This window comes from Falco punctatus (assembly GCF_963210335.1).
Source record: "Falco punctatus genome assembly, chromosome: 12".
NCBI classification, from domain to species: domain Eukaryota; kingdom Metazoa; phylum Chordata; class Aves; order Falconiformes; family Falconidae; genus Falco; species Falco punctatus.
Window position 1 is genome coordinate 21519578 of NC_137592.1, and position 25541 is coordinate 21545118.

The 25541-nt window shown below is 40.2% G+C and overlaps 1 protein-coding gene across 2 annotated transcripts in view; it reads right to left on the reverse strand.

The window, feature by feature from the left end:
- Positions 1-7342: 7342 nt before the first annotated feature.
- The window catches only part of PKDCC (protein kinase domain containing, cytoplasmic), a 55784-nt gene continuing 37585 nt past the window's right edge, over positions 7343-25541 (reverse strand). The window contains exon 8 of one of the 2 annotated variants that reach the window (XM_080408626.1): positions 7343-20226. The gene's annotated coding sequence lies outside the window, so the exon portion shown is untranslated. The other variant, XM_080408627.1, reaches the window with a different exon arrangement.

Below are 25541 nucleotides of genomic sequence, written 5' to 3' on the forward strand. Positions count from 1 at the left end.
GATGGCTGAAAAACTTCATTTTGGATAAGAGCCATTTTTAAGCAAAGAGCTGTTTTCTTAGCCGGGAAAGTTTGGCTGTAGCGAGTAGACATCAGAGTTGTTTATTATTGGAACCCAGAAGCACATTAATTCTGTGATTTGAGTGACTGGGTAGCATCAGCCCCACAGGCTTTGCATGTCCAACGCCCCCATCTCGCAGGGCCGCGTGGCACACGCTGTGGGCAGGGGGCTGATGGTGGGCTCTCCCCATCCCCACCCAGCGCCTGCCGGGGCAGCCGCCTGCAGATTTATGTTTTTGGGGAGATCAGGGCACTTTGATATACGGCACAGGGCAGCAGCATAGCTTCAATTTCACTTACATGTTGTGATTGCCTATGAAAGATCATCTGTCATTGGGGGTTCTTGTAACACATTTGCAAATAAGGTCAAACAATTTGTTCAGAGGTGAACACAGTAAGTATAAACACATTGTAAATATTTGAGTATGAGTTTAATGGTGTTTGAGAGGCTTGCACAAAAAAAACCCCACAAATAAAATCACTATATTTAAAAACAAAATAGAAACTGGCACGTTATTGTAGCCTTCGGTGGGCATTCATCATCATTACGGACACTTCTGTTTGTTTGGGTTTGCACTGGGGAAAGAGGACGTTTGGGCAGGCCCGGGGTGGCCAGGGTTCCAGCCAGCCCTGCCACCAGCAGCTGCCACTGCACCCTCCCACACAAAAAAAACATGAAGCGTGCCTGAAAAATATTTTCAGAGAGCTATTACGGTGTACAGGAGCACAGGCTTTGTTTAGCGACACTGTGGCCAGCGAGTGACCCAGTGGTGGGCGGAGAAGGGGTGGGAGGGCCCTGAGGGCAGTGCAGGCCTCGTGGCACTGCCGGGCCCTCTGCGTGGGCAACGGACGGTGTTGCGGTATGAAAAACGGCACATGGTCACCTGGGCTCCATTTCATGGGGGCACTTCACACTCTGGGGAAGATAAAGTGAATCTGACACACACCCACCCCAGAATACCTTTTACTACCTAAGCTCTTCTTAAGACTGGAGAAACCCCTGATTTACCTCAGACATATCGATCGAAGCACTAATGGGAATTTCTTGTAAACCCAGCTCTGCTGTGCCGTCCCCAGCCCTGCCACCACCTCTGCAGAAGAGGCTCCTTACAGAAACACTCATGGCCACATTCCAGCACATGCCTGCTGAGGAAATTTCTTTCACAAGTGCTTTTGGGTCCCCTTACTACTACATGTTGATACAGCTTTTGGAGAGGAGGATTAAGATATTTCCAGAGTATCTCCACCAAATTTACATCCCCAAGCAGTCTCCAAGCAAAGCTAGATTTGAAGAGTATTAAACCTATTGATTTCTATTTCCAAAATGGTAAAAAAACATGGCCTTGAGGTAAATCTCAGGATAACAGTTTTCAGGTCTGCAATATCCATCCCCCAGTAGTTTGTACAGGACCCAACCCTGCAAACAATTTTGCAAGTAAAGTGAGGAAAACCATCCCTGAATGCAGACATTTCTAAGCTTATGTCTTTACTGCTAAACTCTGGAACAGATAACTATGTGTATGTGGAGCGGTATCTAAAGCATCTGGCACAGTTATGGGGTTCTATAATAAATTACAATAATAATTTTATATAAACATGCAAATTGAATTATACAAGAAGTGTAGAAACCAGTGGATTAAACAACAAATATATAGGTGGGACTCCTAGCATATAAAATGACCTCTATGTCCAGTGAAATAGTATAAATGCTATAGGTAAAGAATTCCAGTTCATTAATCTTACTTTTGATCTTCTTGAGTGAAATTCACCCCAGGGTTTCATTTGGTCTCTCCTGAAGCCATACTATAAATCACATGATGTATAGCACACAAAGGTAATTATTTTGCTAAGGTTTAGGCTAAGTATTCCACTGCCATGTTGCCATTTTTTTTTTCTTCTGTGTCATTATAAATTGCAATCCTCAGATACACTTCATACCTGTTACAGAGTGCTGTTAAAAAAAAAAAAAAAAACCAAAAAACCAAAGGATTCTAAGTGCCAAAGTAGCAGAAAGCACTGGCAGCTGCTTTGGGACCTCTGTGTCAGTAAGCGCGCATGGATAGCCCGTTTTCCTTCGTGGCTGCGGCGTAAGGAACGAGCGCGGCACAGCCTTTCACAGCTCCTCGGGGAAAGGGGAGCTATTGCGTAGGGACTGACCTTCCTGTCAGCCCATGAGACACTATAAACCAAAACTGGTGGAGGACTGGACTTAAACTGTTTCTTCTCAGCCAAGATCACACCCTTCTGGAGATTGCTTTGTCCCAGCACAGAAGTGTGAGTTGCTGCAGTAATTCTGCCATGAATGAAAGTCTTTCTTTTGAGTCATATACTTTTGTTTCCAGTCTATGGTGTCTTGGCTTACTACTGTGCTGGGGATTATCCCTGCAGAAACCCAAAGCCTGGAAAATGAGCCATTTTCAGCAGCTATGAAACTAGGTTTTTAAAAAGTGTTTCCCTCTTTATACATATATATAAATATCTATATAAAAATTGGTTTCACTACAGTGAAACTAAATAAAATATTGCAATAATAACAATAATAAAATAACATTTTAATACTATAATGTAATTGGAAAATGTAGTACCAATAATATTATCATTATCATTAGTAGTAGTAGCATAATACACTTATAGTTAAAGCTTCATTTTTCCGGGTGCCAGTCAAACATCATGAATTAGACTGTCTTTTTTCCAAGCAGCAAAAGTCCCAACCTTACAGGAAACTCCATGCAGACAAATCCCAAATGAGCACAGAGGAGTCGTCGGCAGCTCGGGGAAATGACCCAGCAATGGCTGTAGTGTGGCTGGGATCCAAGTAAGGGCCATGGTAAAACTGATGAGGAAGAAAAAGTGGGAACCATTACACATGTACAAGGAGACATTTGTATCAATAATCTGGATTTGGTTGTCTGCTCTCCTACCCTCAAAATTCTACCAAAACTACTGCAGGCAGCAGCAGAGTCACATGGGTACAATTTATGGCAGAGTTTGGCACAGTGTGTTTCTCCATTCCACTGGGCTAAGGTCCCTCCAAAGTCTGATCAATTCATAAATGCCTTGCGTAGTTATATTTTCCTGTATTAATGTGAGATACTATATTGTTACTACTTCATAAGATATAATACAAAGTTAATGAAAAAAAATCCTTGGCACTGCAAAAGCTGTGGAATTATACACACCTAAAAGAAAAGACTGCAACACGGAGCAGCTCTGAATGCTTTAATGTTTTTGAAAAATTCTTCCAGTCCTGGAGGGTCTTTGGAATTTCTTTCATACTGGAGCACTCCAAAACATTGCATGTCAAACACTGGAGAGACTAGACTGAAATCACGTCCTTCGCTCATCCTTTTAACGCCTTACTTTTGAGTGTCCCATGGTTGTACTTTTTTACATCAGGCCCTCTAAAAGAGGATTGTCAATGGCACAAACAGATCTACCTCCGACTGCATCAAATGTTATGTTTCAGCCTTTCTTCATCAGAACCAGACACTTCAGGTTCTACATTCAAGCTTGAAATGCCGTACCCTGTCTTACAGATATTATCCCCCCGCTCCTCCTCAGAAGCCTTCTAGTAGCACTGTGAAGTGCATGTCAGGCTTGGGGCTCTGTTAATACTCGTTTAACTCACTTTTGACTACAGAAATCCTTAAAAAGCCCTGTTCTGTAAGAGTATAAAGTTTATACAAATGTATCAGACTGTCTGGGGCAACAGAGTTGAAGTGTGCCAGCAGAGAGCACAGAGTTCACATCCATGAGGAATTTGTTTTGTTACCTTTCCCAGATTTGTTCAAGGATATGGATACCTGGAGGGGTGGCCCAGAGAGATAAGTCAGTAGGATATGCACTTTAAAGAAGAGAAAAGAGGGAAATCTTTATGGAAAAGCCAAATGGAAATAAGAAGGAAAGATGAACAGAGAAAGACCACAGGGCAAGGGAGAGTGAGGCTGCAGGAAAGCTGTGAGGAAAACCTGAGCTTAGAAAGAGTATGGAAGCAGGAAGAATGGTCACACTGTAGTACTCAAAACATGGTCAAACTAAACGTCTGGAGCTATTACTGCCGCAACTGTCTCCCCTGAAACAAGAGCCATCTTAAAGCATCTGGCCTGAAAAACTGCAGCAAGTCAGCAGCTGAGTCACAAATTGGTCATTCTTGCTTCAGGATAACAATTCATGGCACAAAGATGGAATGACTGGTATATCTTTTTCCATCCAAATCCAGTCTGATGCTGTAAGTCTGCCCGAAGTCTATTCTAATGGCTGCACTGAAAGAGGATGAAAAAGATTCTGCTTTTTTCAGGATGAAAATGAACTTAGCAGAACTTGTTATCTCATGTGAAAAGAAACCCTGCTTGCCAGAGTCACATTATTTAAAGCTTTTGATTGACCTGAGAGACTTCCTAAACTTTCTTTCCTCTGCCTCCCACTCCCCACACTATAAAATTCTATTTTATTTTTAGATGTATCATGACAATAAATTTAAAACTCCTGGATCTCTCAGCTCACTCTTCCTAGTTGGCGCCTCATTTGAGTAATGGGTCATGAAGTTGACATTCCTCCAGTGATGTATTGCTTGCTAGAGTGGCACTGACCACAAAAGGCAGGTCAAATAGTCTTTTAATTTAATCTTTTACAGCTAGAGATGAGAATGCCATAAAAAATGCAAAAGAGGATATCCATGTGATACTCTCGCTGGGGAGAGTATCCATGGGGGAGAGAGAGAAACATCAGGAGCCACAGAGAGCTATATCTCAGGAAACATGGCTTATTTTGGGGATGAGCCAAAGTCAAAATAATGAGTGAGAAGGAAATGACGGAGAGGTTCTGGGGAATTTTTCACTAGCTGATTACCTTCTGTTTAAAGGTTTGGCTCCAACTTTTTTTTAGGTGGCTTCATCCAGAATACCCTTCACAGCAGAGGAAAACTGTTACTTTTGGGAAGTTAAAGCTGAGTACATTAAACTTGGTTTTCTGTCTGTGATTTTGATTAATAGTGTTTCTTAAAATATGTGCTGTTTTTGTTAGGTCATTACTCCTGATGGAACAGTCCTGAAGTTTGTTAGATTGCTGCAATTTATTATGTTGTTTCTTAAAGTTTAGTGTGTCCACTTAACCTCATGAGGAACTGAAGTCCACACAAACAAGAATATATATATTAAAAAAAAAAGTGAATTGTTTAGCAAGCTGCTACCACTTTGCATAGGATTATGAGGCTATCTACATTAACCATTTAAACAGCCACATTCAATGTGACATGATTTGTTTTTATCAGTTGCCACTCCACTTGATGGAGTAAAGTTTGAGTGATGCCATCTATTTGTTTCCCCAAACATTCCCCAAAACCAAAGAACAGAAAATGCTGTTTTTCAAACTCCTAAATCCCTTTCCCCACCTTTGCTTTGCCATTTTTTTATTCCCCAGGCTGCATACAAAATGAGTACTTGGTTTTTAGCTCCTTCTAGTTTTTCACTCTCTTTGTCCCTCCTTCACCGACACACAAAGTTTTGTAAAACCATCATCAGGAAGCCCATACACCAACACTTGTCTTGAATGAGTGGAGACACATGTGCTTGTACTTGCTAAGCTTGCTGCTATAGTTTCAGCAATCTAATTACAGAAAGGAGATTGGTAGTTCTGACAACTGTCATAGACGAAGGGCTGTATTTCTGCTCAATCCATAATAGTGCTTTTTGTTGTTGTTTCAGCCATACATATTGTGTATACTGATCCATCTCTTCATGCAGAAAACCAAATGTCTATATTTCATCTTTTCTGAAGTCACCCTATAGCATTTTAAAGTTGAGGAAGAAATTCTGACACTGGTATTCATTCATCACTGACACTGGAAAATTATGTGATATTATGAGAATTTATCAAGAAAGAAAAATGTTTATATTTGACTTCTCATTTCTTGACCCTCTGAGGTTATTTGCTTCATATTTTCCACTTTTATCCACATTCTGGAAAGCTAGCAAGCAATTCTATTTAATGGAAGCTTAGATTCTCATGAATTTCCTTTATTCCAGCAGCTAGGGCATGGAAAAAACCAAGTATCACAAGACTTTGTGACAAAATTGAAAAACTTGGCAGCACTTTTGCCTCCTGATTAGCTCTTTGCTCCATGAGTAATCTGGTATAAACCAATGGAGTAAGACACCAACAGATAGTATTCACTGTGAGTGAAGCTGGCAGAAATATGTTCTGTTTGAGACAGAACAGGCTGAAGAAAGTGCCCAATCTGATAGACTTGGTTACCAAGTCTGATAGTCACTGTACAAAATGTATGTACATATATACACACAAATATGTATCTATTTACACACACACACCTACACTGTTAAAAACACTGCACCAGGTTCTGAAACAAATAGAACTACTTGGATTATGGTTCTTGTATGACCACATGTTGTTAAACAAAACAGCTAGTGATTATTTCTCTGTTGAATCAAGTAAACTTCATCTGTGTGAAAAGAAAGGAATTTGTTCATGGCTTGCCTCTTAAATGCCAAGCTGCCTCAGAGAGAGCACAATCGTGTGATCACAAGATGATACACAACATGAACTGACGCACATACACCAGGTTGGCTAGAGGAAGCATTGCTCACATCTCACAATTACAAGACCCTGGGTTTTGGAGCGTTTAGATTTCTTGGTTGTATAGATTCCTTGAGGTATAATAAATAAATGTGGCAGTTCCTCCTTTAGACAAGACACTTGAAAAACCTCTTTCTTTCTCTTCTACTTGATCACTGGTTCTGACACTACTTATAAGAACTTAATTGCCTTTTAAACTTCAGCTGCCTCTGTCATTTGCTTGAAATCAGCTAGTGTTGTAAAAAAGATTATTGCAGGAACACACAGTGTGACTGCAAAATAAGGAAAAAAAGGCATGTATTCAGCTAAAAGGAGTAATTCTGGCTTATTTCTGCATTCTGTCACAAAACCCCATGGGAAGTACTAGCTGGCATTTGTAAATGGCAGCTGCTGCCTACGGGCTAACACAATCAATCTTCATGCTACTGCAGCTATCCACATAAGAATAATCAGTGACTGTGAGTCAACAGGCTGAAGCATGTACCATTTATTCCTGCCCACTTGGAAGTATCAAAGTAACAGCTCACCAAGGCAGAAAAGAAGGCAGTAGCTTCTTATTTTCATGTCAGATCTACTATGAATATAGTAGTTTAATACAGGGCATTTACAAAGTCTTACCTTACACATTCATCTCACTGTATGGGTTTGATATATTCAGAGACAAATAAAACCAATCCAATAGACAGTATTGCATTAATGTCTTAGTCATTCTGGATTTTGATGTTAACTGCACTGTGGAAAAATGGTGATTTATAAACTGATATTTTGTTCCAAACATGTGACCTTATTAAACCAGTAAAAACTGGAGTATGAATTCTCCAAAGCATTTATACTACTGACTATAGGAAAAAGTTCTGCTAAATGATATTATGGAATTGTCATCACTGATGACATATTTAGGGACGGGATTTTTACCTGTATATAGAGTTAGAGAAGATACCTTTTTATTGGGGATAAAAAAATAAAATAAAATAAAATAAAATAAAAACCACTGGATGGTAGTTCCTTACAGATCACAAGACTATCTCATTTTGTCAGGAAAAATTGAGGAATTGTCCTAAAATTGAAAAGTTCCTATGTAGATTTGAAAACTGAATCAATCCAAACCTTTTTATACTCAGGTACCACAGAGAACCTATATTCAATTTTGAATGTTACATCCACATTCTAGCAGTTACATGTGCTAATGAACGACAAACTGACTACTACTAACACTAGATAAAGTAGCAAAGTTACTTTAATTTAAATGTCCTGGATGTATTGCACCTGAGTTCAATCAAATGCCTCATGTTTATATAGTGGGGCAAAGAAGAAAGAAAGGGGTGGCTACTTTTTTCATTGACATTTGTTATTCTATGTTTGAAATCACATTTGAGTTTTACTTAAGCCAGTTGTTTTCAGCTTGTGGACTATGGACAAAAGAATTAATGGACTAATTCATAAAAAGTCTGCAAAAGATAACCTGTAGATAGAGGAATTTATGGATGAATTTGTAAAAAGTTTGTAAAAGCTAACTGCAAAAAACAGTACTAATGGCTGTCGTGAAAATGGGTTCCCATTTCTTATGCTGAAAAGAACTGACTATGCATCTGGTAAGTATATTCTTATTGTTAAGCATGTAATAAACCCACAGATTAGAACGTGGCCATACCAAAGCTTGAATTTAAGAAAATATATTTTGCCTGATACTTTGTTAACCTTGTCTTTTGGATGTCAAATGCCCATAGTTGAAGTAATCATTTGTAGGGTTCTTCACGTAACTCTGACTGGTTTTGTCGTTCTTGTCCAGACACTTTCTATGCACAGCACGTCACTTTATGTTGAGGCATCCAAAACTGAACTGTGGTGCAACCAAAATGTATCATACATAGTTTTCTATTAAATCATTACTACAGAGACAGATTACTTCTGTAAAGTTTTTCTCTAATCTTTCTCTTCGTTAGTTTATTTTGGAAAGGCATATTTATTAAGCTGTAATACTCATAATGATTCATATCTGTTTCCTCAGGGAACCATGTTAGATCAAAGTCTATTACAATAATGAGAAGTTTATTATATTTTCTAACACATACTACTTTTCATTAGAGCTGCCAGAATGGTGAAAGATGGATGGAAGAACGAATGCTTTGTGTGAATACAAGTATTTCTAGGAGTGTCTAATGGTCTTTTTTAGTTATTACCAATACGGATTTATTTGTTAACAAATAACATTAAATCTCTTTTTCCAAACTAATTCAAATAATAAACAGCAGACCAACATGTTTTCTAATTCCTCTTTTAATTTAAAATTGGTTATTTACTATGAACTCCAAGCATCCTATAGATTAGCAACATGACTTGCTATTTATTTTATTTCAAAACCTCTATGATGGCTCCTGTCAGAAGCCTTTTGAAATACCACATAAATTAGGTTAGAAAGATACATTTCATCTCTTACTTTATGCACTTTTTCAAGGAATACTTGAAAGATAGAGCAGCACAATTTGCCCTTACAGAAGCTGTGTCAGTTGGTCCTTATCATATTATGCTTATCTTAATGTGTAATCTAGTCTTGAAGTAGATTCCATTTGAGGTCTTATCTTGCCCAACTAGAGCAGATTAAAGAGGAAAGTCTTTGTTCATTGAAGTGCTGTGACTTACTTGCTCTCAAATCCCTGGAATTCAGAGACAGAGCCCTGCAAGATTGCTGTCTAGCAAAAGTTTTTATGCACTTGCTTAACCCTAAGCACAATCTCACTGCAGCCAGCGGCCCTGTCTCTTGCTTAAAATTATGTGTCATCAATACCCTCCAAATTGTATTGAGCAAGTAAAAAACCTGAACCTCGGGTGAAGAAAAACAGCAGAACACAATTATCTTGGACAATTGCACTTTTTTGTCCCTTTCAATATAGTTTTCATAAATTATATACAATGCTTGGATCATTCAGAAGCTTTTGCTTCTAAATACCTTATTTCATTAGTTCTAACTTCCTCAAACAGTTTCTGTCATACCTAAGGAACTGCCAAATGTTTCCAGAAGCAGCACACGATGAGAACATTTCTTGGTGAGAAAAATGAAAAGAAAACATGTGCCTGACTTTTCCAAAGCCTGTTAGGTATTCTGTCTAAATTTCTCTTTTCCTCACATGTAAAGCTTTGAAAAGAACTCTATGCCTAACACCAAACTGACAGAACTAGCCTTTTCAACATTTTTCCAGTGACTAGTGGAAAATATGCCTCCTCTACTCCACCTTCTGCTATATCTCTTACTGTGAGGTTGTTTAGTTTTGCTGTGTTAGCATCCAATGCAAGTCATTTTTGCTGCGTGTAACTGGGTCTTTTAACTGTTGTAAACCCTTTGAAGTTTCCTCTTTCTGCAGAGGTCAACGCGGTCTTTCTTTTGCCCTTTCAAAAAGACCTTTCATTCATTCCTGTGTTTGGTCAAGTTGTTGTGGGTTCTGCTCTGGCCTGGCACCACGAGTCCCCCCCTACACAAGCAATTGCTGCTTTCGTTGCTACTGCTGTTTGTACTCCTTATTGCTTCTTTCATTTATCTTTGCTGACACACCAAAGGAAAGAGGGGGCTGAAAGGGGAGAATTTGGCTGTAAGCTAAATTGATTGCATGTTATATTTCATGGAAGTCTGGCAGGAAGAGTTGAGTGATCTCAAGAGTTTCAGGAATATTTTTGTTCCTATTGTGCAAATCAATCAAAGCGCAGCTCAGCCTGGGCTCCCCACCCCACCCCCCACCCCCAAGCAGCCCAGAGCAGAGCTTGCTGCATTGTCAGCAAAGGTCTGAATAGAACAAAAGTCTCCCAAGTGAACGCTGCATTCATTTGATAGGGTCACATATTACCCAACATTTAATAAAACTCATGTGAATTTGAAAAGGATTCCAAGATAGATCAATGACTAGAAAAATAGTAAATTTAGCTGGGAGAAGGGATGTGCTAAAATGAAGGTAATGCTGTTACATGTGGCAGTTACTTTCTGTTTAGTCACTAAATATCATGGCTGTCTTGGGACTATTGGAATGAATTCTTGCCAAATAAACATATCTACCACTTTCCTGTGATGCTTCTACCCACCCTGGATTTGTCATGAAGGAATTTGTTTAATGGGTTGCTTTTTCCCAACCCTTCATCCACACCAGCTGACCAGGCTGATTTGGATGCTCCTCAGCTTTACAGGCTTCTCTGTGGCTCAAGCATAAACCCGGCAGAGCTACCAGCTTCAGAAATGGTGAGGCTCAAGCAACACCTAAGCAGTTACCCACCAAAGTGCCCGGGCAGAGATGTCTCCAGGAGATCACGCTCCCTCCCTTTGCACCAGAACACTGCCTTAACCTTTTCTGAAAAACAGAACCACCACTGCCCTGCCAATCTCATCCTGTCTTTTCCTTTTAAACCCAGGGATTCCCAGGCTCTCCTGAAAGTTACAGCTGCTCTGCTAAGCTAGTCTTCAACCAGGCCCTAATAGAAAGGTGATTTTAGTAATCCAGATTGCCGTAACGTAATGAACTGTTAAGATCTGGCACAACGTGTGAGATTTAAATTGCATGCCTGAAATCAGAGAGTGAGAAATAATGACTCTGCATTCTTTCTTAGCAAATGCATGACCTTAGGCTATCTAAAGAACATAAGGCCATATATGTGTCACTGTTCAAAAATTCAAAAGGAATCCCAAGGAGTACTTTGTGCTTGTTCCTCCCACCTTATCTGGTTCACCACTAGCTTTGGCAATCCCTGTCACAAGTGAGAGCTGAGGGAATGCTGAGTCTGGAGTCATCACTCAGCTAACAAGTTAGTGCTTCTGCAAGATACACAGCAACTTGCTGACTGCCAGCACCTTATTTTGGACACAAGTCAGACTAGAAAAAGAGAACAGATGCAAGAGCTCTCAAAAACCCGTGATTCTGGGCCTGTGGCACTGTTCTGCAAAAAACTTCATGTGTAATTGTAATTCCATTTGCCAGAACCTCTTGCATTTGGGGCTCATATTAATCACCCTTCTCTGCAGCACACCACAAAATATACCATTTATTTGGAGTGTTTGCTTTTTAGTGATTCATTTTCTGAGTACAAATCCATGTCCAGTTAACAAGTTTATGAAAGGAGGAATATACAGGCACAGTTTTAAATTCATATAAATATGGAATATGGGGAACATAAAGATCAGAAGAAGGTCCCTGAAAAGGGACATAGAGGGATGTACTTTGAATATAAGAATTCTTTTCATACTGTTTTCTTCTTTGTCTTTAAAGAGATATAATTTCTTTTTAGTAAAATAATCAGGATTAAGTTTTCCAGCTGGCTCCCAAGTTCTTTCCACCAACGTCACGTTTCCGCAACCAGAAGAGCGATAGTGCACAAAATATGCATAGGTTTGCCCTTTACCCATTGTTATATACAGCTACTCTGTAGAGTAATTTCATCTGGATGGTTCAGAAATGCAAATTTTGACTTTATTGGAAAGGCTGAGATTTTCAGATGCATTCAGGGATTGACTTCTGCTAAATAAAGGTGACAGATACTGTCTGGCTGCAGTAATTACCTACAAAATCTCAGCTCAACAAGCCCATGTGATAGCTATCAGCTCAAAGATCTAGCAGAATAACTGTATTTTTGCTGGTACTTTGCAAAGGCAGTCAGAAAACCACTATTAAGAAACTTTTAAAAACAGAACCAAACTTTACAGTTTTGGAAAGTGAGTACCCTGAAGCCCAGACAATGTATTTCATAAACACAGAACAAAACCAAGATCTTTAGGCAGCATGCACTTTTCCAGTTTAATGCCCGCCCACCCACCATAGGGCAGCCCCCTCGTTGAAGCCACCTGGTCCATCCCAGCTGCAAGCATTAACACCATAAAAGAAAACACTATTACCTGGCACACTTCAATATACCAGGAAGGATGCTAGCTGTTGAATCTGTAGATGCTAAGCTAAATGTTATTACTAACAAAAGTAAATAATCTGCCCAAAGTGCATAGCTGTTTTCAAGCTTTTGAATCTCTAGCTCGAAGAAGAGGTGCATGGGATATACTTTTACTATTAACCTCAGAGTTAATTGTTTGGTTCTCCATCTGCTCCGTCAGTTATCAAACCAACTTTGTTAACTAGTACTGAATGAGCTGTTATGGACCAGATGTCCAGGACCAGAAGTATGCTGATAAGAAAAAATGTGTGCCTAAAACTCATCCACTGCTGAAAAACTTCAGAGCATAAGGTAAATACTTCTTTTCCTGTGTCTTAAAAGCAATTTATGAAATAAATAACAAATTAGAATGAAGAAAAAACCCAACTATATTGCCATCAATTCATTTTAAATATTTAAACCTGCTTCTGATTATCTTACTCGCTTTCAGTTTGGTATTTACTGCTCCTGATTATCTTAAATGCTTTCCATTTAGCGTGTAACAAACCGTCTTGAGTCTGATTAAAGGAAACTAAAATTAAATGCTTCCTATTTCCACCAAATACTATTCTGATTTGCATTGGTTTGTTCCTTTGTTTGTTTGGTAAAGAAAGCTGGTGGATAGTTTAAAATCTGTTCTCCCCATGTGCTGGCACACCCCACCAGAGGCAGCAGCAGGGCAAGGGAGTGCAGGAGGAGGCAAGCATGGGATGCACACTGTGTCCTGAAGTACAAAATCCAGCAGGAAAAATCGCCCTCGGCCCCACTCAGGGCTGTGGCAAGCCCATAAGACTTTGCTGAAATTTGTCTCTTCTGTCAATACATGCAAGTCAATCACAACTCAGTCCACTTAATCAGATAAGCTTTCAATTTTTCGCTGAAGTTCACTGATAAGCAAGTTTGGGTTGTGCTGCTTAGAGGAGATTGGCCAAAAGGTCTCAGATAGATTTGGGTCTGTTTCTGCACTGTGTGAATGAATACATCCGTAAGGAATCATTTCATGTTTACATTGTAATGTATTTCCTCAAGTTTTCCAGTAATCCGGTCTCTGCAAATATTTGAGCTGCTAAAGTCTGATCACACAAACATTATGGAAAGCAAACAACAAACAGCTGTGAGCCAAATAAATTAACTTAAAAGCAAGGGTGGACATTAGCAGAACATAATCGGTGCCACTATTTGTAGCTCCTGAGAAAGAGAGGTCTCAGTTCCTTTTGCTGAATGTGTGCTATTTGGTGTAATTAATTAAGAAGTTGATGGATCGAGGATTTGAGCCCCAAGTCTGGGATATGCTGTGAGGGGTGAGTAGTGAGGAATATTTCTGACTGCTTAAGCTTGGGCTTAGCCTGCAGGGCAACTGTAGTCTCACAGAGCTTTTGCATGTATGTGCTATGCTGAATCTAGAACTGTGCAATTCTAAAATTTCATTATATGATCACTTAAATGTGGGTAATTTAAACTAGGCCTCCTGTGTTTGGTGGTTCCTATGCTTTTCCCTTTCTTTTTTTTTAACTTTATTGATTTATTTATTTTCTATTTGAATTCTGGAATTTAATCAGCTGGAAAACCAGGCACACAGAAAACAGTGTTGTGGGGCTTCCAGCCAGGTCCAGCACTGCCCCAGTGGGGCACCTTGACTTTGCCTGGTATCAGGAGGCACTCGGCACCTAGCACAACTGGCCAATGTAAATAAATGCTGGCAAGGGACTGATACACTGGGATTAAAGGTGGTAGATAATTAGACCATATGACTTTTGTTGAGAATAATAATTGCAGGTAACTGGCTGCATTCTGCTAATCCAAATGACCGTCACTGTGCGCTGAGGGCATATGTTGTCTGCAAAGGTTTCATGTTTCATTTCAAACAAGGAGTTATCCATTAATGAAACAGAAAGCCATTACATTAACGTGCTCTGTGCCAAGACTGCCTAGCAAAACACGTGCAGAGCTTTTTTGCCAGCGCTTCCCCACTGAGCAGCACTACCCCTGTGCCTCCCCTCTGCAGCACAGCCAGGCACGGGAGGGCTCCCAGGGAATGATAGAAACGCCCGAGTAATTCACTGCAGGGAAATGCGACATATAAATACTTGAACTGTGTTGTCCAGTGAAAAGGAAACAAGACCATCTTGCGGTGGGAGAAGGGGGCATGAAAAGATGTTAATCGCATGAGCAGTAATCTCTTTGGCTGTTCAGTGTGCCACACTTGGGCTTTGTTTGCCTTGACTTATCTGGCTTACTTATCCCAATCTGTGTGATCATGGAGGTGGTGGAGGGCCTCTTTAACTGTGCACGAGACCAGCTACTGGAGAAGGGCAATGAAACGTTAAGGAGGAAAGGTGGTATAAAAAAAAAGCAAACTTCAAGGCCACCTATCTAGACAAAAGGCCTCAGACAGGCAATGAAAGTGGAAAATCATTGAGACAGCAATGAATTATGAAGGCTATTAAAACCCACAACTGAATTTACAGAATCAACTTCCCCTGATGTATTATAAAAGTGCTTTTCCCCAGGAACTGGAGATACCCCAGTTTGTATTGCAGATTAATTACAGCTTTATTTAGCAGAACTGGGGTGGGGAGTACAGCTCAGGCAAAATAGCATGGATATTAATAGTGTTAAGTTTCTGAATCTCAAATTCTGCCAGGAAATAACTAACATTACATTTAACAATTTCAGGTACTTCTGGTTTTGAACTCCAATTTTATTATTTATGGAATCTTGATTGCAGAAAAAACATGCCCAACACTTGTATTTAGATTCTGTTTACAAAGGAGCTCTGTGTTCTCCCTGGAACTTGCATAAGAACAGAAAAGTAGATTATGTGGTTTCTTAATAGTTCTTCACAAAGGGTCTTCTGTTTCTGACAAATGGTTTATGCAAATGTATTCTCTGTACTGCTTCAAGCAGTACTCATGGAAAAATGACATTTTGCAATAGGGAACAATGAATATTCAATGCGTCATTTCTTAGGTGAGCTAATGGACAGCTCGTATTCCACAGCCACTGCCATTCTCCAATTTTGACAGAGGGCAGGGAAGTATCAACTGGCAGTGGGAACTGAAAAGCACTGGCTTTCAGTCCTTCCAACAGTATTCCATGAAAGGCACTTTGGGACCTTAAATTGCAGACTAGAAGAAAATTTTCAGTTTCTGCAATCTCAACTGAAGGGCAGATTTTTACAAAGGGCAGAACTGATTAAAAAAAAATAATCTAGCTGCATCCTTGAAGTCATAGCTACTGCTGGACTGTGGAAGGGCAGGAGGGTGAAGGCTTCACAAAAGCCTCCCACAGATATTAATCCCTGGTGTGAATGGCACAAAAAAGAGGCAATTTGGAATGTACAGGCTGTATCTTACAGGCCTTATTCATACAAGCAGGCACACTGAAGTCAATGGCTTTGTTTGTATTGGGCTAGGACTCGCCTGAGAGCAAAGGCTGCATGAGGAGCTCTCATTTTGCACTCCAGTTCAGAAAGGATGGGTTGGCAGTGGGAGTTTGACCTTTCCATGACAAACCCGACTTAAGCTATCCGTTCACATACAACTGCTATATATAAATGATAGTGTTAATTTGATAGAGAGCAAGAAACCAAAAGGAGTAAGAAAGGCAAGTTAAAGTAGCTATAATATAAACATTTTAAGCCTTCTTTGCCTCTCATGCACCTCACATGACAGCAGTAAGGTTTTTGTTGAGTCTCATGAGTGAACATTACAGTTTAGGGAAAACAGGCAGGCTTCACTCTCCCCTCCTCTCTCTTCTGCACTCCTGCAGTTTTTCGCAAACATTTTTCTGGTTTGGAGATAGGACAAGTTTTCTCAAGAGTTGTTCTTAAGAGTAAGGGAACCTCAGCTTGTCCAATTCCTTAGCCATTTGTATTTTGTTCTTAGTAGTCTTCTACAGTTACCAGAAAGCTGGGTATATCTTATATATCTTTGAAACTTAGCTAGTTAGAGATAAAAAATCGTTCATAAAATCTTCATGCAGATTGAAAAGAGGATCGGATCTCTTATGTTCATTTACAGCAAAGGTATTCAGTGTATGAAGCAGAGTAATTAATACCTTTGATCACTGAGCTTTTCAAGCTTATCACATTAAATGCAATTGGAGATTGGAAAACAATATCATGCATATAAATGTCTTCTTGTAAGTACATTTGATTAACAGGTGACCTCAAAAGAGAGATTTTGAACATGCTTTAAAACTTGCATTCCAAACAGTGAATTTAACTGCAACATTGTGGAAAAATACACACAATAGAGACTTGATTTCCACACAGTCATCTGAAGTTAGCAGCCCAACTTCAGTGTTCAGTTATCTCACCACAATTCCTGAATTAGTTCAACCTATAGTCTATTCATTCAACAAGGTAATTGTGGACTCAGCAACTCAAGCTCGACAACTGAGATTGGGGATCGTGCACTACAGGATCAGATAGCATTGAATCTGCCTCAGTTGTTTTTACCAACCATGTCCAGAAAAATCAGAAACTTATTGCTTACTCCAGATCTACATAATAGTAATAGATGTCAAAAAGATTGCAGTATTGCATCATTTTTTCTTAGTTCCATCAGCAGAATTGCTTCAAGAAGCTAACTGTTCAAGAGGTGAATAATAAAAAATATCAATCTACATGTAGCAATGTTGTCCTCTGCTAGAGTTTTAAATTAATCTTCAAGTGAAAAACACTACCTTCTTTGTGGAGGCTGAGGTTTTGCTAAATATATGTTTTTAATGGCCTTATGTGGACTGTATGCACTAATACCAAGATTTTAAGCTGAGCATTGTTTCCAACTTCCCTTGGACTGCATTTCTGGCTAACGAACAAACAAATATTGAAAGTAACTCATAGAGGAAAAAAAATTACTGAAAACACCAAAGACGTGTTCCATTTGTAGATTTAATTAAGATATCATGTCAATAGAAAAGCACTCAGTCACAGAATAACGATTTCCTGCTGCTGTATATGCACTGAGCCAAAGCTGAGGAGTTTATTTTCAAAGTAGCAGATACTAGTCCTGCCACAGCTGCCAAGACAAGTGATATGACATGCTGGTAGATAGTGACTGGAGTCAGTTTAATAATTTAACCTCATGGAAATCCTGAACTGCTGCTTGACAGAGAGGAGGAGAGTGTCAGAAGAAAAGTCGGGTCTTTTTCCCTTGAGGTCAGTAGCTGGCCACCGTCGGCCATCACAGCCGGGGTCACTGGCTTTTTGTTCAGACCCAACAGGGTCTTTCTGGAGCAGGTGAAGGTTGCCTGGGTGACAGTCTCTCAGTGTCACCACAGCTTTGGATACCTAACTTCACGTGATCCTTTGAAAGCCAACAGGCCCTTTTGAAATCTAATTGCTGCTCAGTGTAGTGGAAGGTATTGGAGTTTGTGTCGTCTGCCCAGTTTGCTTACCTGGCACCATTCAGGGGAAGTCCAGCTTACCTCTAAACATAACTCATGTGGCAAAGCTGGGGTGTTCTCACAGTGTAAAACTGTGCCCGAGAAGTTGCACCGCTCACTATGGGTCACAGCTGGGAAAGAGAAGGAAGTCAGAGAGGATGGAGCTGGTGGAGTACTCTGACAGCTCCCCAGGAGGACTGTGGTCTTCTGAGACCTGTAGAGAGCCTCGATATGTAAGGAAAACCTTTTGCAGCATGTATCTAGGGCCAGAGTGAGAGAGAGATTTGGGATGCTGAATCCAATCCCTATCACTCTTTCGCTCACTGGTGCACTCGGCTCAGGCTGTGCACAGTAGAGGCTTTAGACCAGCTATCGTATTGTACCAGCAAGTAAAAGGCCAGTGAGGTTATTTTTAGCAAAGAAAAATGAATCGTTATTTTGATTTGCAATTTCCAGGGACTATTCCCTTCTGACAAATAAATAAATAAGCATGTATGCATCTTAAACAGTAAATTAAAGTCCTCAGTTTGCCCAAATTATTGCATGTCAAGTTGCAGCTGAAGAGACAGTATTCTCATCTCTCCATCAGGCTACTTCATTTGTTATAAATAAAACCTTGATGCAGACAAAGCCAGAAAAACAGCTATTTCCCAATAACTTTCCCCAGACAGGCACAGATAGGTGCTGTTATGTTACAAATCACACTTCTGAGCCTAACATGAAGAGAAAAGGACTTAAAACGTGACCGAACTCGATATTGAGACGCTAACAGAAACTGGAGTGTAAACTCAGCCTCCTATTATTGTAACCTCAAAGTTTCTCTCAAATTCCTTCTTGGAAGTCATGCTTGCCCTGCTTAGAAAGATACTAAAATACTTCTTACATAACTGCTCAGGAAAAGCTGTACATGGGGAATAAACTACTGAGCTGGCATTAATTTCATTTTACTCTAGTGTTCTGCAATATGACATATTTTACATCAGCTCCACTGTGTAAGCTTCTTCTATCTATCAACTTAAAGAGAAAAGTTTGACATTAAATTTATTTCTTGGATAATACACTGGATGCTTCTGAAATCTGCGCTGAGGCATGAAGTGATAGTGTCTGTTGAAGCCATCCATTCTTATTGACAAGTCTGGTTAAATTATCAGGTTGTATGTAATTTTATTTGAGTGTAGGAAAATGAAGGTTATAGCCAAGAGCTTGGTGGGGTTTTCTTTCCTGAGATGATGATTTATTCATTTTGGCTTCAATAGCTACGGTGTCAGGCGTATTTTATATTTTTCCAACTTTGACACTTCAAACATTTGATTTCCCTTTGCAACTTCCAACCTAAAACATGTTTCCCATTATAGATATTCAAGTGACTGCCTTGCACACACTGACTCATGAGGCTGGTTTTTATTTTCACAAAATATATAACCCTATTTGAATAAAATACAGATGGTGTCCAATACATTAAACACAGCAAATTTGCCATTCCCTCCTTCATCCCCTCTGTGTTCCGTTCCCCAAATCTTCTGTGGCTGTATGAAATCTTATCAGCCTCAACAGCTCCAGGAGGACATGGCAACAGAAATTTGATGCCATTCGTACATGGTTTGCTACAATAAATAATGTGCAGGTTCTTTAATTATTAGATTTTTTTTTCCTGTAGGATTCTGCATTTGGAGCTCTGCTTTAAAGTGAGCTGCATGCCCCTCGGAGGGTACCAAACAGCCAGCTTCACGTGGTCCTGTGGTAGAGTTTGAATTAAGGGCGATCAGCATGGAATATGGCACCAAATAACTTCCCTTTCCAGGTGACAGCTGGAGCAGATTCAGCAGCCTCTTACATGGCCAAACAATTCAGAAGGGGAAAAAGAGCAATATGCTAATAGTACAGTAAATTAACTGAGTATATTAGTAAAAACTGCCGAAATTCATTGAAGAAACATTGCTATGGGTTTGCTATGAAAGCGTAAGTATACATCATAGTATACGCACACATAAAATTTACTTGGAATGCACAAGATCTAGGTTTGTGAATTGGACTCTATCAGCATCACTAGATGGCATTGGAGGGTGCTTTATCTCGTCATAGGAAAAAGGCAGCTTTTGTCAGCAGTCCATAGGTACACTAGTAGTTAAGGACTTTATTCCAAGAAAGCTGAAAGCAGGTTCTATGCAACTTTGAAGAGGGAACTGCAACACGAAGCAAGAACCGAGACTGGCTGAACAGTCACTGCATTGCCGCAATTTCCTTCTGTTGCACGCAAGGCATCCACCACCTCTGAGCTAGAACTGGGAGACTGAAATTTGAACAGAAATAAATTGCAAAGGGTAGCAAAGAAACTGAGAACTGATATTGCATGGGCTGGTGACTTCAGAGAGGTAAGAGTTAATCCGTTCCTCAGATATACGATGGAATATTTTGTACTGCATATTTGTTTTTCTCCCACAGCAAATTATACAAATATTATTATATAAATGATATCTCTGTTGTGCTTACACCTTTTTTGCTGTATAGTTCTCAAGTCTTTTTCCTATTAATTTTAGAATGAGATGTTTGCAATCATGTGATATTCTTGTTTAGCATCAACATCCACTTTGGAATTACTGCTAATTTTAATCACCTACTCTTGTCCATTGATTGTTACTGCAAAGAAGCCGTGCAGAATCAGTTGCACCACAGCAACAGTGGTTTCTGAATTGCAAGATTATTATTACACTTACAGAGTTCTCTTTTATTCATACTTTTTAGTAGTTGGTAAAAAGAAGCTTAGAGGAGTTTGTTCCCACATGAACATATGATTCTAGGAGCTTGATCTTTAAGAAATGGACTATATAGCAGAATAATTATAGGTCATGGAACATATGTTGCAATGTAAGGCAGCAATATGGTGAGTCTTCACATCTGCCACCTTGACCCACAATCTAAGTCATTAAACTTTTCAATTCTCCAGGTGAACTGTGCAGTCTGTTTGCAAATTCATTGCCTATATGACAAAATGAGCATTATTCTTTGCCTCTGTAATATTCTGTCTGCTTAGAAGTCTTTCATCAAGATTCTATAATGAATCGGAAATCAGAGCCGTATACAAATGAAAACCTGACATTTAATTAAAGTGTTTCCATTCTTCAAACAGGCTTTGGGTCTGTTACTCTTGGGGACTAAAGAACAGGATGGTAAAACATGCAGAAATAGTAGCATTCATGCTGATCACCAGCTTGTGTCCCAGAATGAGGTAATACCTGCTAGTAAGTCATACAAGGTTTTTAATAGGACATGAACTTGCACAAATCCAAGTCTTGTATAAACCATTAAGTACACCCACTCCTAAAAGTGCCACTGTGCCCCTGGTCATCTATTTGTCTGGCTGGCTGCTCTGCATTCCTTCTAGTGTATATATAGAAAGCTGCAATTTGTAAATACCAATTTGTACCATTATCTTCATACATGTCAGGTACCTGTAATACTGAAAGCTGGAAATTGTTCTTAGGGTATACCTGAAGTAGGCAGAAAGATGATAAATAAGAATGGCATTATACCTTTTAAACACTGAGCGTAAACATGTAGAACTCTTATTCCTTTCCTGAGATTACTTATTAAATAATGTCTGTAATTTGCTGTGTCTTGCTAAAAGCTTCCATCTTAAAATAAGGTAATGTTGTCATTGTTTAACTCTTACAGGACCCTACAAAAGTGCTCACACAAGTGTGTGTACGTAAGGGAAAATCGGTGTATTTTTCCTCACTTACATGGTCCAAATATTTAGGTCCAAGAGGCAGGTTTTATTAAGTTCCTACTCTGTAGATACTTTAGAATCAAACAGTCGGATTCTGTTTTGTGTGAACATAAATCAAGGATTAACTGAATTACAGTGGTAAAACCAAGCTCAGTAAGATCATATTCTGGCTTTATCATTTCAAATAGCCACCAGATAGTTTACTCTTCTTTCTCAGCCTCACAGTCATTTGCTGAAAAACTGTGGTTAAGCACGGATTTTTTCTTTAAAAGCCACAATTTCTAATAAATGTGTTGTTTGCCCCCGGGCTTGACATCAAAGCCAGTTTTATAATGAGAGTGGCTCCTACTGAATCATATTTCCCCTCAGTTTGCATGGGGAAGTGGGGCACCTATTAGGCAAAGGCAATTGTTCACTGTTTGCAGCTACAAAGGGAAGAGATACAACATTTTGTTTGCTTCACACTTAAAATGCAATTCTTAAAAGCATCCATGTCAACTCAAAAAAAAAAAAAAAATCCCTTGTACTTACTTGCAAGCAACTCACTCATTAAAGAGTTAAAATGGCAAGATCCATGTCTGTGTTGAAGGAAGGATATGGACCCTACGTGTCCTGGGAGCTCTCAGGGGCAGTCAGCCCTGGTCAGCCCAGTATGTTTTGCTCCTGCTTAAAACTCAGAGATGAAAAAAAATACTTTCTAAAAAAAAAAAAATTGATCAAATGATCACATATCAAAAAACATTAAGCAGAGTATGATTGTAAAGTCTTTATATGCTGCCTGCTTTCCACAAACCTTTCTCTTCTGTGAGCCCCAGTTTCTGCTTTGAGCCTCATCTTCCTCTTTCTGCAGTTGATTGATGAAAACTTCATTTGAGTCTTTTCAACCCAAATCTTTTCGGCTTCTTTCAACACTGTTTCACACTTTGACCAAAAGGTTAGGGATATGTTTTCCTGGAAAAACTTGCGAACAGACTTGCCACTCCATTTTTGGTGTTGGTTTTTTTTTTTTCCCCCTGGTAGTAGGTTTTAGTTAGTCTTCACAAAATTTAGTGCTAAAGAATACAAGATAAGGGTCTTCCTACTAAAGATTGAACATCCGTGTATTCATATATTTCTTCCTGACAGGCCCCATAATGTGATCTCTGGATGTTCACTATCACCTTTCGTATGCTTTGAATTACAATTCCTCTAAAGCATTTGCTTAATCTAAATTATTATCAACAAGAGTGTCTTTTTTGCCTAAATAGCAACAGCGCATGAAGGTGCAGGGCCTTGTAAACATCAATAGGGTCAGCACCAGTAGAAGTGGAATTATAGGATATATTCTGCCTCTCTCCAACTCTCCTTATCATGCACGCCTCTGCACGTCCCCAGGTGTCTGCTACAGTGGGCTGTGGGAAAGCAGCCGTGCAGAGCAGTCCTGGGGGGAGCTGCTGGGGCTCTGCCCTCCGTAACTGTAGCAGACAGCCCATGTGGGTAGCTGTTTCTCAGGATGCTTGTCTGTGATTGATTAGTCACTACGTCTATTCCTTCACTCACCTGGTATGAACGCAAAGCTGCATTGACCTGTCATGAGCTGTGGTACAAGTTGGTAAGGTGAATTTCAGAGGCAGGGACAAGGTCTTCACTGTGCACCTACCACAGCTGGGTCCTGCTCCAGGACGGTGGTCCCCAGAGGTTACTGCACCACACACAGTAACTGGCAATAGGAAGACCTGCCCTCACTCTGAGCTGCTGTCCTCTCTGCACCCCACTACCATCCTTCTCACAGATCTTATGGGAAATTTGGTGGTCATAGCTGGCAGAAGTACTAAGCAAAATGCCTCCGTGAAGCAGGGAGAGGCAGTGCAAAGCACATTAGGAATAGTTGTACTTACACTGAACTCCTTTATCTTCTGTTGGAAGAACATCTCTGAGATTCTTCACCACTGCCTCCCTGCCCATCCAACCCCCCTCACTCTCTATATAAACTTGCCTGAGCTCCTCAGCTGGCAGCAGGGCCCGCTTGTTTTCAGGCTTTCTCTCAGGGTGATGAATGCTCATGGCGATATCGCTGATTTCACCACAGATTTATCTTTGATATGATGCGAGTTGTAACAACCTGTTTCTGGAGCTGAATAGATGAGATCTCACTTTCCCACTTAAAAGACACATTGAAGCTGGGGAGAAAGCTTTGAAAAATGACCAGAGAGAAAACAGTAGGCTCAGCAAGATACAGAAAGAAGAACACATTTCATTTTGGTCTAAGCAACGACCAAAGCTCTCAGCATGTCTCTGCTACAACCCTCAGGATGCCAGGCCTGAGGTGATGCTGAGCACTGCCCACTTTGGGGCCTGGAGTCTGTTCCCAGTGGTGGGGCTAGTGCCACCCCTTCCCCAAACCATCATGGAGCCGGTGGGCAGCTCTCGGAGGTACTCTGAGACACAGGCTGGCCGGGGCAATGCGGTTCTGGACTGGCCCGAACACCGGCACAGCCCCGTGCAGAGCTGCAGCACCCACTCCACACAGCTCTCACCTCTCCAGATGAACTCAACATCCTGTTTAGCACTTCATTTTTTGCACAGCCAATTGGTTTTTCACTGAGGAAATAAGCTCTCCCTGTTCAGCATGACACGTACATAAATATGTATACACATACACACACGTGCATGAGCGCACGCAGACATCGGTCGTTTAAAGCCCTGTGGGTGTCTTCTTTCACGTTTCTACCTTGTGGCTTGAGGAAGCCAGGAAATGTAAAAAGCAGTCAAAATGTTAGGGGGAAAACCAGATAGAAATACCTTTTCCACAGAAAAGGTGGAGCAGCTCCCTGGCTGACTGGTTCAGACCTGCCAGCTCGCTTTATGCCTTGCTTCCTCCCCCTCCTCCTCCTCCTCCTCCTCTGTAGCTTCTCAGGGGTTTTGATACCACAAGCACCAGCCAGGCACTTAGCTGAATCAGACCCACAGTGCCAAAGACACTTTCTCCCCATAAATTCAGACTTTTACCAGTGCTTATTACAGCTATTAAATTCACTTATTGTAGTATCACGCCTCTCTCATTAAGATTTTAATCAGCATTTCCACTGGAAAGCCTTAGTCTTGAAGAGTTATAAAACTGCCTGTATAAAGTTGATTACTGCTGAAATTTAGAATCCAGCTTCTTGGCTCATGGCTGCGTTTCTTTCTTGCTTACTTGATCTCTGTTTGCAAAAGCTGATGTAAATTGGTTTGGCAAGTTTGTTTAGTTACACGGATAAACAGTTCCTGACTTAGGCATTTTTTTCTGGTAATTGGGAAGTGATGGAATGAAATTAACCCAAGTTACCTGATTACAACATTAAAGAATTACCCCAGATATCTGTTTTTTTCTTTTAGATGTTGATATTTTTTACCTAGGAATGCAACTAAAGAATTTAACTGTTCACAGTGGTTTTAAATGCTGAATATTTTTGGAACGGTGTATGGCACTTAATGGGAAGGCAATCACAGGAGGTTGAAGACTTTCAAAATACATACCAGCACCTCAGTGCCAACAACCCATATCACTTCAATGAACTGTGCGGTATGTGTTGGCATGATTTATGTAGCAATTTTAAAAGAATCTGTAGTGTTTGTTTATTACCACAGCATGATTGATGGGTTCCTAAGTGCACAGCGACACAATCAGCTGAGCTATTACGGCTGGGAGTTTGATAATTTGTGAGTTACAGCCGTTACAGCATGTCATTTCAGCCAATTGCCAGAAGTCATTAGGGTATCAGTGACCTCAGAGAAACCGCAGTGAGACAAGACCTGCTGCTGATGTTGTCACAGTTGGACCATCTCTCCTGCATGGTGACACTGCTCCTGGCTTCCCCGGTGCCTCTACGCTCCTTCCCTGACCCTCCTGGGTTAAG